The 16,518-nt window shown below is 46.7% G+C and overlaps 1 protein-coding gene across 1 annotated transcript in view; it reads right to left on the bottom strand.

Moving 5' to 3' along the window:
* ST8SIA2 (ST8 alpha-N-acetyl-neuraminide alpha-2,8-sialyltransferase 2) overlaps window positions 1–16,518 on the bottom strand; it is an 81,282-nt gene that overhangs the window by 6,443 nt on the left and 58,321 nt on the right. The window lies entirely within an intron of this gene.

Below are 16,518 nucleotides of genomic sequence, written 5' to 3'. Positions count from 1 at the left end.
AGAATCTTCATTCCCACATCCCCCATCCTGACTATGGGGCTGGGTTTCTTGAATCTCCCCTTTCACATTGCTGATGGAGGCCGTGGTCCTAGGTGGCCAAATCGGAGTGAACACGATTCTCCCGTGTGTGGCAGGAGCCGCCTGGGTGGCCCTGAGACAACCACAGCTGCTTTGTAAGCCTGTCCTTCGAAGACCCCTTTCCTGGTGGTTTCTCTGATTTCATCCTGTCTAGGCCAAGAAACTTCCTGGCAGCTGAATTTTCCAATTGGAAACCCGAGGGAGGGACAAAGGCAGACACAGAACAGGGCGGCGCCTCTGGTAACTGCAAACACAGCACATTTGAAAAATAACAGGAGCAAGTGTTTGTGGATGCTGAGATCTTCGTCATTTCTTCCCTGCGCTACCTCTGAGAAGTCTCTGTGGTGGCAGCCCATCACAGTGAGCCATCCTCCACCTAGTAGCCCCCCAGGCGTTTCTCCGAAATCTCTCCCTGCTCCACATAAAACCCAAGTTCCATAGTTCAGAAACTCTGCAAGACCTGGCCCCTGCTGCCCACCAGCTTCAGCTCCCACCAATACATGAATCCCTCCCCAGAAGGTCTGGCCCGCAGCTAACATGGCACTGTGCTATTTCCTAGTGCCTCTGCCTACCAAGGCTCAGATCAAGACTCCTTTGAGCTTTTGCCCATCTCTGAGCTCTGCTAAGTATGTCCCTCTGGGCACACACAGAGACGATGTGCCAGGGGCTGCGGTGTGCACGCCCGCCTTACATGCTGAGCTGTGGAGGCCTGGAGGACTATCTGTCCTGCTGTCTGTGCTAAGGCTCATGATGGCTGAAGAAGTGATTGGTTGTTTTGGAATGGGAAAGGATGCTTCCCAGAAAAGGTGTGTATGTTTTCGGCTTTTTCCTCTTATATTTGTGATTTCAGGGGAACGTAGCCAGTTTTCTATGGAGTGGGGAGAGGACTGGGGCAGGGTGGTACCAGTCTCCAAGAAGTTCTGGGAATGTGAGAGGCAGACTATGGGTGGCGTGTCCCACTGGCCAGGTAGAGCACTGGAGCCACTCTCAAGAACTCCTAAGATGCTAAAAGTACTGAGGGTAGCGACTTAGGTGTTTTTAAGTGGCCATGTTGTGATCAGGGTTATTAGATAACTGGCCCATGTCTCCACTTTGCTCTGAGCTCCGGGCTAAATGTCTCGTTTGAAAGGCCCATTTCATGCCCATTTCTCTCTCTCCAAACCTTCCTAACCACGCTTCACAGCTCCCCACTTTCCTCTGTGTCACCCGGCTGAGATCTGACCCTCTCTCAGCATCCTACCCTCATCTAGCACTTTATAGGGTGTCCTCGACTCAGGCCCGCACCTCAGACCCAGGCTCCACTCAGGGCTCGAGGACTGAGCAACATGCCCAGATGGCAAGGGGCAGAACCAGGTCGTTCCTTCAGGCCTTCTGCCCCCAAGTCCCTGTTCTTTCCCCTTTACGATGCAGCCCCAACAGACAGGTGGGTGGCTAGGAATGTGGTTGATCTAATGTGACTGTCCTGGGACTACCCCGCATGGCCATCTGCTTAGTCATCAGCTAGTTTGTAAGAGGCAGGAGGGGCAGTGCTGGCTTGGGGACGCTTGATGCTGAGCTTAGGGTTTGTCGGATAAGGAGCCCTTGCCGAGACCACCTTAGCACCATCTATGCTCAACGGAGCTGAGTTTGGGAGGCTCTGAGGGGCAAAGGCAGGGGGACTGTAAAAAGGAGAAGAATCTCAGAAGAGTGGCAGCTGATGTGGGCATCCTCCCACACATCCCTGCAAGGTGCTCATGCACCTTGGCTTAACCATGTCCCATAACAGGGAGCTTGCCCCTCCAAAACGAGCCAATTGCATTTTAAGCTCTAATGCAGACGTTCTCAACCTAGGCGGCACACGGGAATCACCTGGAGCTTTCAAAGCTGCCTGGATCTCACTACTATGTGTAGCGTAGACACTGGGATTCCCATAGCCTCCCCCAGTAATTCAAATGCACAGCTACGACTAAGAACTCCTGTTATGACTGGTAGGTGGTTCTGCTAAAAGAACCCAAGGATGAGATATATTTAGAGAAAAGGAGGGAAAAAGAGGAAGTGTTAGGAAAAGTCACAGAATTTTAAAGGTGATCGGGGCTGGGGAGCTCATCTAGCTCAGCAGCCTTGCAGGGGATGTGACTGAGTGAGCTGTGATTTGGGACATGTATAAGAAATACCAACACCCAGCCTCAGTGTTGGGAAGGCAATAGGGAATGGTGAGGACTGGGGCATTGTGATGGGTAGCCAGTCTTAACTGGTGTTCAGTACAGTGGTCCCAGACCTTCAGAGGTTTTTTTTTTTTTTTTTGTATTAGAAATTGGGATTTTTATGCAAATTCTCCAAATTTTTAAATGTTGGCAACTAATTAAAATTTCATTTTGAGAGGCTAAGGTGAGCAGATCACCTGGCTTACATGGTGAAGCCCTGTCTGTACTAAAAATACAAAAATTAGCTGGGCATAGTGGTGCACACCTGTAATCCCAGCTACTCAGGAGGCTAAGGCAGGAGAATCGCTTGAACCTGCGAGGCGGAGGTTGCAGTGAGACGAGATTGAGCCATTGCACTCCAGCCTGGGTGACAAGAACGAGATTGTCTCAAAAACAAAACAAGTCAACACCATGAGAAGCCTTACTGGGTGATCCAGCAGACCATGTCTGTGTGGTTAATGCATGAGCCTCCTAGACGGAACTTGTCCCCTTCTGTCATTTTAGAGAGAAAAATGCAGGAGTCCAGTGTGACTTGGTTGAGAGGAGACAGACTTCTCAAACAACTGGTTAGACAGAGTTTGGATACAACACAGGTGTCTGAGGCTCCTGGTCCTTGGGCGTTTCCACCCCATGGCGATGCCCCAGGCTAGGAGTGAGCTGGCTGCAGCTGGGGGCTGATGTTACCCAGGGATGGTTGGGCCACCAAGGTGCCCCCACATGAAACATCCCCCTGACGTTTACTTCCTAAGTGAATTCAAGCCCTAAAATGGGTCAGATAAACAATGGTTTGTTTATTTTCTGAACGTGAGGTCTTGGTAGGGGAAGGCCTTCAGAAATGAGTTTCTTTTCAGGCCCTGAGTGCTATGCCCGGAAATGGGAAGAGAGGAATCCAATCAATGATGAAACATCTAAGTAGCCCATGGGTACGTCTGAGGTTACTCAGGCACGTGCTGGGGCTCAACGTGTGCTCCGTGCTCCCTAGGTGCCTTTCCCTACTGATCCCTGTGATGAACTCTTTCCTACCTCCAGAAGCTAAGCATGTGCACCATAGCTTCCTGGAAATAGTGCCTTTGTTCTATTGTCATCTCCCCAGTCAGACTGAGTTAACCTCCTCTAGCTGATTACCATCAGCTTTGTTTCTACTTCTCTCACTGTGCTTAGCAACCCAGGCTGAAGATTCATCACCATGCTATTTCATGGCACCTCCTCCTATCGAGCTCAGATCAACACTCCTTTGCACTTTTGCCCTGTCTCCAGGCAGCCGTGGTCACCTGTGCACCAGTCAGCATTCTGATGCATTGTGCACACCTGCCTTTCCTGCTGAGCTGTGGGATCTTGGGAGGGTCATTGGTCCTGCTGCCTCTGTGCTAAGGGCCTCAATAATCATGACTACAGACAAAGCGAATGGTCATCTTAGAGCTGGAAGGGAGGCTTTCTGGAAGAGGAACATGAAACTGAGCTGTGTTCTACCCAAGAGCTGGGTCCACACCTTAAGCTCCTTTGTAGTAGGATTCAAAGGTGTCTTGCTCTGTGCGTGCTGGGTCCAAAGCATTGTTGCACAGACAGCAGCACTCAACAAATACTCTTCTACTTCTCCTGGTATCTCTGGTAATTGGGCTGGAGTCGAGTGACTAGATCTGGCCCCACAGGCTGCAGAAAAAAAAAACCAAAATGTCCTTTCTTGGTTGGTGTTCTTCAAGAGCAGGCTCTCCCAGTTTCTCTTCCCCTGCCTTGGAGAACTTCAAAGCCTCCTGGTAAGAAGATGTCAGCCTACAGTGGAAGAATCCTAGATCCCTGAATCACTGATTGCCAACTCACATCACAGTTTGCAAGAGTGAGAAATAAACTTCTGTCGTGCTAACGTGCTGGAGTCTCAGGATGTGTTACTGTAGCATAGCCTAGGATTGATCATCCCGATTTCTGTTGCCTTCAGCAAACATTTGACTCAAATGGAATTGAAAAATGGGGAAGATGCAGGTAAGAAGAAAGGAGGAAGCCAAGAGTGTATGCAGCTTTGTAACTGTGGCCAGCTGGGACAGGAACAGGAACGCCCAACCTCTCAGATCTGGGGCCAGGCTTTTCACCCAGAATTGCTGACTGGAAACGGTCTTAACAGCAAATGAGGCTCCGGAATGAATCCAGAGCTCAGTAGCACAGGCCGACCCACTTCCTATTCTGCTCCACGGGTAACAAGAACCCCTGAGTGATGTCTGACGGGGAAGCAGGATCAACACTTAACGAGCAGCTTGTAATAGAAGCTGACTGAGTTATACGGGAACAGATCACTCTCGATTTCCTTTCTCTCTCCTCCGTTGCTCTGGCCAATTTAGAGACTGTGTGCGTGGCCGACTTGTAGGCTATTTCTTTCCTTAGGATAACAGCTGGGTGTTAAAACACAAACTAATTAATTTTGCCTTCCCAAATGAGGTTAGCTGGGTGCATCCGGGACGTTGTATTGACAGTGCACCTTTAATATCCCAGTCTTGAGATTTTAATTAGAAGGCAAAGTAATCTCAAAGAAGGCAGCAATTATTTTTCAAATTGGCTACCCCAATTGCCATAACAATTAAGCACCATATTTTATGGGCATGGACAGCAATCAGTGAGGATTGCCAAAATCATCTCCAAAGCACATTTGTCTTTTTCCCTGGTTCCTGGACTGGGTACATGGAAAGAATAGTGGCTGTCACCGTTGGAAAAGGGGACCAAGAGGGCTTTCTCTAAGAAGCTAAAAGCACCATGGGATAGAGCTGGTGATGTCCCTAAGGAACAGGAATGCCTCCTAGGTGGTCTTCAAAGGAGACTCAGTGATGCTTTGTGCAGGATCAGCAGCAAAGCCCGGGACAGAACTTTTGAGGTTCTGATCTCCTGTCCTCTGCTTCAGCAGCCTCAGCCCTGATCCAAGGGCCCTTTGCTGTCTTTTCCTTGGGAACACTGACGAGGGCTCTGCTGTGCTGTAGGATATCTCAGAATGAGACTGCCATCTTTGCAGTATTGGAGAACTGAAGCTTTCATCTCAGAAATTGGGGCTATTGAGAAAGGCTGGTCAAGCCATGGGGCTGCCGAGTCTAAATCCAGATCCCCAGGCTTCTGTGCTTGCCTAAACCAACACTCTTGCTCAAGTAAGCCAGGCTAGCCTCAAATATGGACATGCCACTGAAAACTCTCCAGTGATTCCTGAAGTCCACAGGATAAACCCTGATGGCCTCCATTGAGCTTGTGAAGCCCTTGGGATCTGAGCCTGCACGTCTCTCCCAGTATGCACAGCCACATTGCCACGAGCAACAACCGGGTTTCTTCCACAACACGTCCTATGTAGTCTTGGCTAGTAGTCCCTTCTTACGGTATCAGCTTCGAGGCCACTTCCTACAGGAAGCCTCCTGAATCTCCCTGGATGGTTTTGTGTCCTGTATGCTGTTCTTCCCTAACATAGCACCTATCCTGCTACACCGTAATGCCTTCTTTCCTTGTCTTTTCCTTCTCTACAATTTTAAATTCTGTAGGCAAGTGGATTGACTTCCTGCTCCTATGTAACTCTAGATCCTAGCATGGCACGTGCATAGAGTGGGCACTTTACAAATCATTAGTAAAGCAGTGAATGAAAATGAGCAAGCAGAGGCTAGAGACTCATTCTAGGGACATTATCAGGAGAGATAAATGAGCCCCGCTTCACTGCAAGCCCTGCTAGGCAGCTGCCAGGACTGGACTCGGGAAAGGCAGACTCACACCATCCTAGACAGCAAGTTACCAAAAGAAAGGAGAAAAGTATGGCACTGGGGATTTTTCCTACTGCATTGCGAGCCCCGCCAGGAGGGATGAGACTGCTGCTCATGCCCAGGTACCACCTCTGTCCCCAGTGACCCAGCAGGTGGTGTAGCAGGACCATTTCTTGGGGGCTTAAGCCTTCTGGCTGGATTCAGGAGTTTCAATTGATGCCACTCGAAACAAAATTACATTCAATCTCATTCTTAATCAAAGGGATCCAATTTCAAACAACAATCGGATACCATTTTTCACTGGATTGGCAAATATAAGTAATGTTGATAATACACCTGTTGGTGAGGTTAAGAGGTATTTTCAATAATTGCAGGTGAGGGTGTGAATCTACCTCAAGAAGGGGTAATTGGCAGTAACTGTAAAAATTAACAATGCAAATTGGCAAAGACTTCCAAAAAGCAAACCCAGAGATGTGCATATGTTTGCAGATATCATCACAAGGTGATCAATATGGCATTGATTATACTGGCAAAAAAGTAGAAACACCCTCAGTGCCCACCAATGGCTTCTGCTTACGTAAATTATGGTCCAGACAAGCAGCAGAGTGCCAGGCAGCTGTGAAGGAGAATGAGGTGGTGTGTGGTCCAGACATGCAGCAGAGTGCAAGGCAGCTGTGAAGGAGAATAAGGTGGTGTGTGTCGATATGGAGTAATTTCCAGAATTTAACAAGGTGCAGTACTTAAAAACATGTTCTGTATGTGTAAAAAGGGGTGTTTCTGGAAGGATCCACACACAGAAAGTCAATTTAACAGGTGGCTTCTGTGGGGGAGGACTGGGGATGTGGAGTGGAGCTTGCTTTTTACTTTAAATCCTTTAATCCGACTTGGGTTTCTTTTCACTATGTGCATTGCTATTAAAAAAGAATTGGAGAGAGAGAGAGAATCTATTACACAGAAATGCCAGGGGCCACCTATGCCTTCATACCACAGGTCTCCCTGCTTTTCTCTTCCATGGAGCACACTTCCAAAAAGGTGACTCTTGTTCACCTCATTCTCTGTCAACCAGAGGAGACTGGGACCAGCACAGGGAAGGGACCGGCCTTAGGGACACACACCGCATCGTCAGGGTCCTGTCTGGGAGGAGGGGCCCCCAGCAGCCCGTGCTGGTCTCTCCCTTTCTTTTTGCGCCTTGCTTACTCTTCTCTCACCTTGGGCCCTCAAGTCTCTGTAGCAGGGCTTGCTCTGCTGACCTGGCCCCTCTGGCCCTGGCCAGAGGCAAGCTGAAGCAGTGCCATCCTAGTCTTAATCAGGCTCCTGGTGCCTACTTAAGTGCCAATTCACAGGCCTTGTCTGCACAGAGCCAGCGGGCTGCTTTCCTGCCCGAGGGGCCACCCTCTCTGTGGGTCCAGCCTCTCTCGACGTTGTAATTAAATTAGAGCCATTCACCATCAGCTGCCTGAGGCCATACTCAATTGCCTTGGTGTCCTTCCATTCACCTTCCGAGCCAGCAGCCAGTGAGGGCTGTGTGCCACCCCACTGGCCGGCAGAGCTAGGGGCCCCTGGGCCAGCTGCTCAGGTGGAGGGCGCTGAAGTCCTCCTTTTTGGCCCCAGGGCTGGGCCCTGCCAGCTGCTGGTGAGAGCTGAAGAGCAGGCGCTCTGTTGGGTTTTGGAAGCATGCTCCCCTCTCCCTGCTCACTGCCTCAGATGGGCCGAAATTTTGCTAAGTTTATTTGGGGGCCAGAGACTGAGATGTGTTGAATGAGAGAATCTGAGTGGGAAGGGAGGCCATCCAACCCAGCTGTTAACGGGTTAAATTTCCCCTTTCCCCCAAACTCATATGTTGATGTTTTAAGTCCCAGTATCTTGCAATGTGACTGTATTTGGAGGGGGGGTAGTCACAGAGGTATCAAGTTAAAATTAGGTCACTAGGGTGGGGCTTCATCCAGTATGACTGATGTCCTTGTAGAGGGCGGGGATTTGGAAACAGGCAACAGGTAGAAGGCATGGGAGTGAGAAGATGGTCTACAAGCCAAGGTGGGAGGCCTGAAGCAGATCTGGCCCTTAGCCCTTGAGTGGGACGAACCACACTGACCCTCGAGTTGTGAACTCCAGCCTCTAGAACTGTGACATAATGCATTCTGTTGGTTCAGCCACCCAGTCTGTGAGATGTTATGGCAGCCCTGATGAGTGAACTGATCTGCCGACTGTATGTTGGGGATTTCCTCTCCACCATCCCAGTAATGGGGGCTTCGCTGCAGCCTGAACATCTCCAAAGTTGCTGAATTCACCACCTCCTAAGAGGCAGTCAAGCCCACTTCAGATTATCTTATTTGCTGGAATGTTCTTCTCTGTGTCTGGAAGGAATCTGGCTTCCTTCCCCAACCCTTCCCCAATTTGGTCTTGGAGCTTCCCAGACCAAATCTATGAGCCTCTGAAGAGCAGGGACCTAGTTTTACTGACTTTTAAAATTCCCCAGCACAGGCCTGGAGCCTGTTGGTGCCTAATGAGTATTTGCCGAGTGAAGGAAGCTCTGTTGTTCCTTGGAGCCTTCTCTCTCAAAACCTCTCAGCTTCCAAATTTCTCTGCCACTATGGCCCCTCTCTGGCCTGGTACCTAAAGAAAAATGTGATTCTCTAAGTGGGATCTGAACAGGCAGAGAAAAGCAAGGCCATCACCCACCTCCCTGACTCTCAGAGATGCTATCCATTCATTGCTGTGACCCAAGACCATGCTATCCTTTTGAGCAACCACACAGCACCAATGGTTGGTGCTATTCATCTCTCTGTACTTGTACAAATGTTTTGAACCTAAGTACAGAATCTTGCATGTGTCCATGTCAACTTTCTTCCTCTTTGGTTGATTTGGTTTTAATTCTGAGACCTCAAATATGGAGAATCCCCCAAAAGTCACATCACCAGTGAATGTGCTAAGCAGAGCACTGATGCTGTCATTTAAGTTATTGGTAAAAATGGTTGCTGGTTCAGAGATGTCTCCCAGAGGTCAACATTAATCTAATTAATTAGCATCCTTTGGGGGTCAATGGTCAGTAGATAGTGGTTAAACTCTCTGTCAAGGATACAAGGAGGTCACAGTGGAAAGAGTGGAGACCACTGACGCCTACACATGTGGATTTGAATCCCAGCTTCCTTCCTCTCCTCATCTGCGTGACATTGGCAATGTACTTTGCATTTCCGAGCCTTCGTTTCCTTATGAGTAGAAGGGAGATGAAAACAGTATCTTACGAGGTTGTTCTAAGAAGTTAACATTTGTCCCCTTCCATTCCCTAAACTGTCCATCAGGTCCAAGTTGCCCATGAAATGCTTTGTCAAGGTAGCTGACTTATGTCCAGATGTGAAATGACTATACTGACCCCAGGTCTACCTGTCTGCTGCCCGCCTCACAAAGGAACATCAGAACAGTGTTTCTTCCAGTTTTATTTCTCCATCTTTAAGCATTCATCAGCCATGGGATTGATAATCTGTTTGAAACTCTGGCTTAATGTTGACATGAAGCTCACTGGTGTCCATCATTTCCTCATGTTTAGAAAACTGGGACAGAGATTGCCTGTCCCTGATTCCCTTCTGTAATTCTGCATCAATTGGAGAAGATGATAACCAGCTGCTCACAGGTCTGACTGCAAGTTTGCCCTTGGGAAGTTCATTGGTTTTGATTTTGTGGAGAGCAGTGGTTCTCATTCGTATGCTGTACATACACATTACTTGGAGCACTGTTGAAACACAGATGTTGGTCCCACTCCTAGACTTTCTGATGCAGCAGGTCTGGGCTGGGGCCTGAGTGATCCTGATGCTGCTGGTCTGGGGATCATGAATGTTAAGAACCATTGATTTAGAGCAGTAAAGTGGGACTGTTAGTAGAGAACCCAAAGTCCCCGTTCCCCTATCCAAGTAAAAGACTCATCTTTGCTGAAAAAACAGATGCAGGAGTTGAGGAGTTCATTATACTTTCGTTCTTTGTAGTCCCTATGCCATCTGCTCCTAACCTTTTGGTTCTTACTTGAAACATAAAAAGACTTATCTGTTTTTCTTAATATCTTCCTAAACTCAAACCATTCTGGCTTTGGCCTTCCTGACATGGTTCTCTAGGGTGCCATACTATTTCCTAGTTATGTGTAATAGAGGCAAATGGATGGTGACCAGGAGCCGGGAGGAGCCCTGGATCTCTCCCTTACTAGCTGTGGGACCTCATGCAAGTTACTCTTTGAGGCTCAGTTTTCCTATCTTTAAAATGGGGATAATGGCAGTAGTCCCATCACGACAGGAGATAATGCTTAGCATGGCATGTGACATGTAAGCATTCACTATGGTAACACGTTCCCCTCAGCTGTTTTCCTGCGTGTGCTGTTACAAGCCATTGAGAGCGGCATGCAGAAGGTGTGAGTGCATTTCTGCGCCTTCCTGAGTTGTCTCCCAAAGATGTCTACTTTTCTTCTGAAAAATGCCTTGGTCATGAAGGGCTAGTCAAGCAAACTGGGGAGAGTGAAATCAAGGGCAGGTGGCAGGGAGAGCTTCAACTGGGGTTTCAGCATGACTGCGCCACACCCAGGTGCTGGCTGGTGTCGGATGGGATGCTGAGGAGCTCTGACCTTGCAGCTTGTTCTCCCTGATAAGGCGCTGCCCCAGGTGCTGAACAATGGCAGTGTGCACGTGTAGCCTTGACACACTGCCCTGTGCTGTGGTCTTCTAACGCCCCTTCTCCAGTGTGGCAGATCCTGGCCCACTGAGCTCACTGCTATCCCTGTCCCCAACCCAGTATTAAATGAGTACAAACTTGTGCTGCACCTGGTGCACCACATTAGAACGAGAGAGTTCGGTTCAGTTCGTGGCTGTGCCACTTACTGCCTGGGTGGCCTTATGCAAATGACCTAACTTGTCTGAGTATTAAGTTTTTCTTTTGCAAAATGAAGGTAGTAGGGTGTCCTAAAAGTGATCTCATTGGAAATTCCCACCAGCAAAGCAGAAGGGCTCTTATTTCTCCACATCCTCAACAACAATTGTTATTTTCTCTCACTCACTCTCTCTCTCTCTGTCTCTCTCTCTGTGTATGTATTTATGTGTGCGTGTTTACTAGTAGCCATGCTAGAGGGTATGAAGGGATATCTCACTGATACGCTTTGGATCTGTGTCCCACCAAATCTCATGTTGAATTTTGTAACCTCTAATGTTGGAGGTGGGACTTGGTGGGAGGTGATTAGATCACCAGGGACAGTTTCTCGTGAATGGGTTAGTGACATCCAGTGGATGCTGTCCTCGTAACAATGAGTGAGTTCTCATAAGATCCGGTTGTTTAAAAGTGTGCAGCACCTCCCCCTGTCTCTCTTGCTTCTGCCCCTGCCATGTGAGACGCTTCACTCTCCCTTGACCTTCTGTCAGAACCGGAATCTTCCTAAGGTATCCCCAGAAGCTGAAGCTACTATGATTCCTTGGGAGCCGGTAGAACTATGAGCCAATTAAACCTGTTTTCTTTATAAGTTACCCAGTCTCAGGTATTTCTTCAAATCAGTATGAGAACAGACTAATACACTCGTGTATTCACTTTCTATTTCCCTCATGATCAGTGGAGCATCTTGTCATGTACTTATTGGCCATTTGTGTATTTTCTTTGGAGAAATGTCTATCCCAAGTCTTTTGCCCATTTTTGAATTAGTTGTTTTTTGTTGTTGTTGTTGAGTTATAGGAATGCTTCACATATCCTGGATGTTAATCCCTTATCAGGTATAGTATTTGTATCTTTTTTGTATTTATAGTATTTTTTTTTCTAATTATATGAGTTGTCTTAATTGTCCTTTGATGCACAAATGTTTTACCTTTCTATGTAGTGCAATTTATCTATTTTTTTTCTTTCATTGCCTGCACTTTTCGGGTCATTCTTTAAAGACCATTGCCAAACACAAGGTGATGAAAAATTTCTCCTAAGTTTTCTTCTTAGATTGAATTTCTTCTAAGTGAAATGTACAGTTAACAATGGTTAAAATGCAGGCAGCCTATAGTATGGGGAAAATATTCACAAACTATGCATCGGACAAAGGTCTAGTATCCAGAATCCACAGGAAACTTAAACAACTCAACAAGCAAAAAACAACCCCATTAAGAAATTCTCAAAAGCAGACAATAAGTGGTCAAGAAGTACATGAAAAAATGCTCATCATCATGAGTCATCAGAGAAATGCAAATCAAAACCACAGTGACATACCATCTTACACCAGTCAGAATGGCTACTATCAAAAAGTCAAACAACAGAAGTTGGTGAGGTTGTAGAGAAAAGAGTATGCTTATATATTGTTGGTGAGATTGTTAATTTGTTCAGCCACTGTGAAAAGCAGTTTTGGAGATTTTGTAAAGAATGTAGAACTACCATTACACCCAGCAATCCCATTAGTGGATAAGTATCCAAAAGAAAACAAATCATTCTACCAAAAAGACACATGCGCTGGCACGTTCATAGCAGCACTATTCACAATAGCAAAGACATGGAATCAACCTAGGTGGCCAGCAATGGTGGACTGGATAAAGGAAATGTGGTACATACATACCATGGACTTAGCTAGCGGCTGCTATCCTAAATGAATTAACACAGGAATAGAAAACTGAATGCCACATGTTCTCACTTATAAGTGGGAGCAAAATGTTGGGTATTCATGGATATCAAGATGGCAACAATAGATATTGGGGAAGAAAGGAATGGGGAAAGGGTTGAAAAACTGATGGGTACTAAGCTCAGTACCTGGGTGACGGGATCATTTGTACCACAAACCTCATCATCATGCAATATACCCAGATAACAAACTTACAGAGGTACCCCCTGAATCTAAAATAAAAGTTGAAAAAGAAAACAAAATCATTAAAATGGTAAATTTTATGTTACATATATTTTATCACAATAAAATTTATTCCCACCTCCCACATACTCCATAAACAGGTGGTTTATTGGGCAACACATCTTAAAATAAGGAAAGAAGATTATTTTGCAAGCTGCAGTCCATTATTGGGACTTCAGGGTGGAGAGCTCATGAGTGACTGGTTTGACTTAGTCCACTGCTCTGACTGCTACAGAGTCCTTTCTTAAATTCAGCCTAATTGCATTTCCTCCTTGTGGCTCCAGCCCCTGGAACTCTTGAGTACACAGGACAAGTCTAATCCCTTTCCCAAATTGTAGCTCTCCAAGTGGCAGCTGACACAATCACAGTAGCCATGATTGAATGACTACATGTGTCCTCTGCAGGGCTCTGGGGATGGTAGGTGATACAACCAAGCCAGTCACGGAGCTGGGATCTGGACCCTTTGGAGGTGTCGCTACTGCCAAAGCCCATGTTTCTGATGCTAGACCACAATGCCTCTTGGCCAGATTTCTCCTCAGCCTTCCTCTCTACAATCCCTTGGTCTTTTCTTGTGTACCTTTGTACTGAATCCCTCCCCAGCGCATCCCCCCACTTGCAGTGAACACCAGGCAAGGTCCCACCAAGGCAGGGGCTAACGACATACGCTCCCTACCTTTCAACGGTGCTCTATTAGACCCAGCACTCTACAAGGTCCAGTGGCCCCACGGAGGGACAGGATCCTTGGCAGAAATCCTTTCCAAGCCCCCCTTGTTCCCTTCTTCTCCCACTGCTAAAAGCAGAGGCTAACCTTACCCATCTCTCCTGCAGTACTTCCTCCCGGGAGTTCCTGCAACTGAAGATGTTGCAGTTTCAGGATGAACAGCCTGTTTGTTTAAAGGGCTTATTACTGGTGCTTAGTGCTATTTTGACAGATGAAAGTGAGTCAATTATAGCTGGAAATAGCTGTGGCTGCATTAGTTTCTTCCAGGTGGCTGCCCATTCCCCATTCAAAGGACTTTCTCTCCTTAACAAAGGGCAGTGTTTCTCCTCTTATCCCCAAGGACTCCAGAACCATCTCAAGAGTTTCCTCCTTCTAGGAAGAAACAATATTTAATATTTAACCAGTCCATGAGGTGAGGGTTGCCACTGCAGACCTACTCTGACAAGCATGAAGTGAAAAGATGGCCTTGACAGGCTAACCTCCAGGATAAAGGATGTAGTCCTATTGAGTCCTGTGTCCTTATGGGTATCATTCTGGCTCCATCAGACACACATGTGGCTGCCCCTTATGGAATATCTCTCTAGGGCTTTTTTGGGGGCAATGGATTTTCCCTGTTCATACCTATCTTAGTGAGACCAGTGTTGGTCACAGGCTTGGGTGACCACAGTGACCTTCATGAGGACAAGAGTCCTTTGTGGGTGGCTCAGAGGGTTTCCCAGGGTCACAGCAAGTTATGCTAAGGCCCCAGTGAGGAGCATCCTGATGCCCTCAGTCAGCAGGGAGTCTGTACACTGGGCTCTCTCGTGTCCCTGGTGATCTGCCATGTGGCTGGATGGGCAGTTGGGTGTAGGGCCTGACCCCAAGCTGGGAGGTCAGGAGTGTGGTGGGGTATGTATTTCTAACAGGCATCTCACACTTCATATGTTCAAGAAAACTCCCTTCCATAGCACCCCCAAACATGTGTGGGCTTCTCTAAGCTCTTCTATCACAGACCATGGCACCGCCATACTGAGCTTCTTTGCTCAAACTGTAGTCCTCAGAGTCATCCCGGATTTTTCTCTTTCTCTCCCCCATTATGGTCCTTAAATAGAATCCACTAGTAAATCCTGCTGCCTTTACCTCCAAATTTTATAGCAAATCTGACCAACTCTTAGATATCCCATGCCTTAATCCTAGTCTAAGCCAGCCTTCTACCAGAGCTATTGCAACAGCTTCCTAACAAATATTCCAGCTTTCATTCTTGCTGGAGGGATCTTTTAAAGACACAACTCAGATCTTCTCCCTCAGCTCCTTCACTGCCCTTCAGACTCAGAAGCAAATCCAAACCCCTTACCATGGCCCACAAAGATATGTGCATTCTAGTCCCTGCCTCTCTCACCAGCATCATTTCCTTACCCCTTTCTCCCTGCTCACTCTGTTTCAACCAACACTTGTCTCTTGGTTGAATCTTGAACACACCCTCCCACCTCAAGGCCTTTGCACTAAAGTTTCCCTCCACCTGGAAGGTTTCTACCCCAGATCTGCACATGGGTGGTGCCTTTCTGTCCCTTGAGACTTAGCTCAAACCAACTTCTTTCCAGAGAAGACTTTCCTGATAGCACTGTTTAAAAGTATCTTATTTATTTGTTTACCTGTAATTTATCTTTCCCTGTAAGAAAACTTAATTATTAATGAGATCTGGGACTTTATTCACTGCTGTATCTTAGTGTCTAGAACAGAGCCTGGCACATAGTAAGCACTCAGTAAATATATGCGGAATGAATGTGTGTAGGTTTTAAAACATGTCCACAAATTGGCACTTTCCCATTGAGAGTCAGGCTCTATGTCTACTCTCCTTGATTCTAGGCCAATTTAATGACTAGATGGCTAGTAGATGATAACACAAGTGACACTATGTGGTCTTAAAATGTGATGCAGCTTCTACCTTCATCTCTGGGCCACTATGTACACAGTCTGACCACTCCAAGGCTACCATGCTGTGAGGAAGCCCAATCTAGCCCATGTAGAGAGATCGCTTGGAGAAACCCTAAGATAACATAAAGAGAAAGAGACACATGGTCAACCCCAGCTGCTTCAGCCCCCTGCTGTTTTACTTCTAGCCAATCTGACTGCACCTGACTTAAGAACCATCCAGGTTAGCTCTTCTCAAATTCTTAGCCAACAGAAATTGTAAAAAATATAAATAATTTTTTTAAGCCACTAAGTTGTTAGATGATTTTTACTGCGATAGATAACTGGAAGAGAGTGAATGAATGATTAATATTAAACTATTTTTCTTGTGGCCGCTATGATGGACCCTAGGAAATTCCTAGCCAGTTTACTGATCCAGGTGTCAGAGAGATCTATGCCAGGTCACGTACATGGGAGGAAACAAAGAAGAGATTGGGAACTACTATTTTTTTTTTTTTTTTTGGCTGAGGCTGTTTAAGAATGCCATCTGGGTTGACATGGACTTCTTGATAGGAATAGTTCAGACCCTCCTCAACATTTTCTGTTTGTTTGCCTTAATTCTTGGAATCTCTTTTCTGGAATTAGAGATCCAGACCTAACCAAGAGAATCCTTACCTAATTAGTTACATCAAAACTCTTCTTCAAGCGAGTGGATTCCATTGCTTTAACTCTCCCTGTCTCTTTCATGTTGCCTAGGTAAAGTGCCCTTCCATCTTAGAGAGAGGACCTCGTGGATAAAAACATATCCTATGAGGCGCTCCTTTGAAGCTCTCAGTCCAATCAACAAGATGTGCTCTGCAGAGTTAGAGAATACTGCACTGAGGCATAAAGATGGTGATGACTGATACAACATTAAGTGTTTCTGCCGAAATTTTCCTAGGCATTTCACATACATTATCTCACTGTCTTCACATCCTCCTGTCTTACCATTCCCACCCCCATTTCGCTGAAGAGGCAACTAAAGTTTACAGAGATTAAGGTGAATTACTTAAAGTCAGGTGCATCTGATCCTGATTTTCTTGAGAATCACCCACC

The sequence above is a fragment of the Saimiri boliviensis genome, chromosome 5, assembly GCF_048565385.1.
Source record: "Saimiri boliviensis isolate mSaiBol1 chromosome 5, mSaiBol1.pri, whole genome shotgun sequence".
In the NCBI taxonomy this organism is placed as follows: Eukaryota; Metazoa; Chordata; class Mammalia; order Primates; family Cebidae; genus Saimiri; species Saimiri boliviensis.
This window is presented reverse-complemented; position numbering and strand designations above follow the sequence as displayed.